The 2,957-nt window shown below is 37.6% G+C and overlaps 1 non-coding gene across 1 annotated transcript; it reads right to left on the reverse strand.

The window, feature by feature from the left end:
* Positions 1 to 2,227: 2,227 nt before the first annotated feature.
* On the reverse strand, positions 2,228 to 2,365 carry LOC123390104. Its single transcript, XR_006604735.1, has one exon. It is a non-coding gene; the product is annotated as a U4 spliceosomal RNA (small nuclear RNA).
* Positions 2,366 to 2,957: the final 592 nt, after the last annotated feature.

Raw genomic sequence — 2,957 nt, forward strand, 5'->3', positions numbered from 1 at the left:
CCCACAGTGAACTCCCACACCGACATGCATTCACTTTGAAGAGTTTTGGACAAAAGCTCAAAAAAGTAATTAGGACCTTGCAAAGAGAGTCCATCCTGCAGAAATATTACATGTAAAGTTATTTCACTGAGGAGCAGAGCAATTCAACAACAACAAAAACCCCATCATCAGAGTTCTGGTTTTCATTCTATCATCTAGCTGGCTGTCACTTCACAGCTGTTCAAAAATGTATTAAAGGGCTACTTAGAGATGGAGTGTGACACATTTCATATTTTACTTCAAGGTGAATAAGGTCCTTCTGAAATGGGCTAAGCCCAAGGCCCTGGACAGTGAAATCCCATTAATCTCCAGCGTGATGATGACATGGAAGAGTAGAATAAATTGTCAGTGCCCAACATGTGTGAAGTGTAAGCTAAAGTCACTTGAGACTCACAGGGTAAAGGGCAACAATGTCTTCGTGTCCACTGAATGCTTCCAGCTATCTAAGATGACACTGTGGGCTCAGTCTCCAGAACTTGGTGCAGCTACAGAGTAAAATCAGAAAATTCTGGGTTTCACACCCTGGACCTTCAACTCCTGGCTGTGGAATGTTGTGCAAATTATACAACTTCCTCAAGCTTTCCTTTCACATATGTAAGTGTGGCAAAAAGAACGACTTCACAGGGACATGCTGACTGATAAATGTATTAATTTGCTGGCTTCTGGTAGGCACTCCATGGTAATTTCCTTTTCCTTCCCAAATGCAGAGGGGTAATGAAAAAATAATCTAAAACTCAAGAAATTGAAGAACAGCCTCACAAATGCATTAGACAGGTAGCTTCTCTGTTCTGACACTATATCCCTGCATTCCCAATTTCGGAAAAACTGGCCAACTGCAGAAGATTATCATACAATAGTAACCACATCAAGGAATTGTCTACTGAACGCTTTAAGTTGTGTTGGGTCTTATGCTAAATTATCTCTATATTTAACTCCGTTTAAATCTTACAACTACCTAATGAGGCTGTATTATCATTATTCCCATTTTTGGAGCAAAGGAATAACCTAACTTCGCACTACTACCAAATGATAAAGCTGAGACTTGAACCCAGTACTTTTAATTCCAAAGAACCCAGTACTTTTAACTACCTATGTACCAAATCACAGAGCCATGCTACTCCATCATTATTAAGTAAGAAAGGAAAATCCAGGACCATTTTTCAGGAAAAAAAGAAGGAATACCAGTGTAGCCCTCCAAGTGATTCAATTTTCCCTATGTGAAAACAAAACTCTGTTTCTTACTATTCGAGTCTTAACTGTAAGAGCTTTGATCAAAGTGAATTCTTAACAATTAATGGCTAGAGTCCAATGTTGAGCTGCACTTGCCATACTACTTATGAAAACACAATCAATAGTAGGTTACAAAGCTTCTGAATTATCAAACTAGAAAAATACACTTATTGTGCATCTGTTTATTTTCTTTGCCAAGTAAATAAGCAATCAGCTGCTCTGGTACAAAGTTCATCAGTTGCCTGGATGCAACAAGCATGAGTTACATTCTAAACCAAACCATGTAATTAGTTGAGCTTTTCATATCAACCAGGTACTCCAGAATAATCAGATGGAGGCCTGTTTAATAAATAGACTTTATTTTACTTCTCATTGGAAGACCATTAATGAAATAACATTCCCTATTCTTTCCCTAAGGGAATTCAGATGCTCCTTTATCAATATAAACTAGCTGCCATTTCATTATTAGAACATCATCATCATAACTGGATAACAAACTTGCAAATGAGGCTAAAATGCTTAATGTGTTTGTAATAACAAGAAAACAAGATTTACTGCCAATGTATTCATTTTATTTCCAATTACCAGTTTTGTGGGAACAAATTTCCCCTCTTCCAAACAAGGTCTCAAATCTCATTGGCCAGTAGACAACTCTCATTTTACCCAACTATATCCAACTGTACATGTTCAGAAATGATTAAATTAATTAAAAGCCAGAAATAAATTTATAAAATTAACACACTAGATAAATATTAAGGAAGTTCCCAATGATTTTATGTTCTTTGGAGGAGAATCGAAATTTTTAGAGGCTCAACTCAATTAATATATCTGTATAATGATATAGTTTCTCCATCCCATGTGATAAAATCATACCCTGAAGGCTCCTAATACCATTTGTTTAATATTAGAATTCTTTCAAGCTACAAATATGTATAGAGAAAATTTTATTTAAGAGATAATCAATATTGAGCTTTCACAGATATGCAGGATTCAATTATGGGAAAAATCTCAGAACCATTGCTTTGTCATTCTCAATTAGCAATAATCGTGCCTCAGATAAACTTCATTGGCTATGATACTGCCACTGAGCAAAGCCTGCTTTGTCATTCTCAACAGTTAGTTGTCACTCTCAGTAAATTGTTAAAAAAAATAATAATATCAAGTGGCTTGAGATTTTTTTTTAATCTTCACATTTAAGAAATATGTTCTTTCTGGCTCTGACCATGTTTTGTCACACAGGAATCTAAATCAAAGATGGCCAAACCACTACACTTGTTGTCAGAGACAAGAATCCCCTTGGCATCTCCCTCCATGGCCAGACTCAGTGCCTACCTCCCCAGCCTCGCCCTTCCCGCTACACAAGTCCCGAGCTGGTTGCTGTCGCACACACACATTTTGTGGCTGCAAACCTCACATACTGCTTGTGCTGCTCCTTCTGCCTAGAGACATTCCCATCTTTCTTCGCTCACTGTCTTGGGACTCAGCTCCTGCTAAACATTCCAAGCTGGGTAAGATGCTCTGTCCAGAGTCCTGTAGCACCTTGTGCATACATCTATCATTGTGCTTTTTAGTTTTATGAATTATCTACTAAAGTATAAGCAGACATCTAACCCAGGCTGGGTCAATCAGTCTCTTTTATGAGAACCTGGATTCAGAACACAGTAATTCTAGTATGCTCTTCTCAAGAC

This window comes from Mustela putorius, unplaced genomic scaffold (genome assembly GCF_011764305.1).
Source record: "Mustela putorius furo isolate JIRA1106 unplaced genomic scaffold, ASM1176430v1.1 tig00537227_pilon_pilon_pilon, whole genome shotgun sequence".
Classification (NCBI taxonomy): domain Eukaryota; kingdom Metazoa; phylum Chordata; class Mammalia; order Carnivora; family Mustelidae; genus Mustela; species Mustela putorius.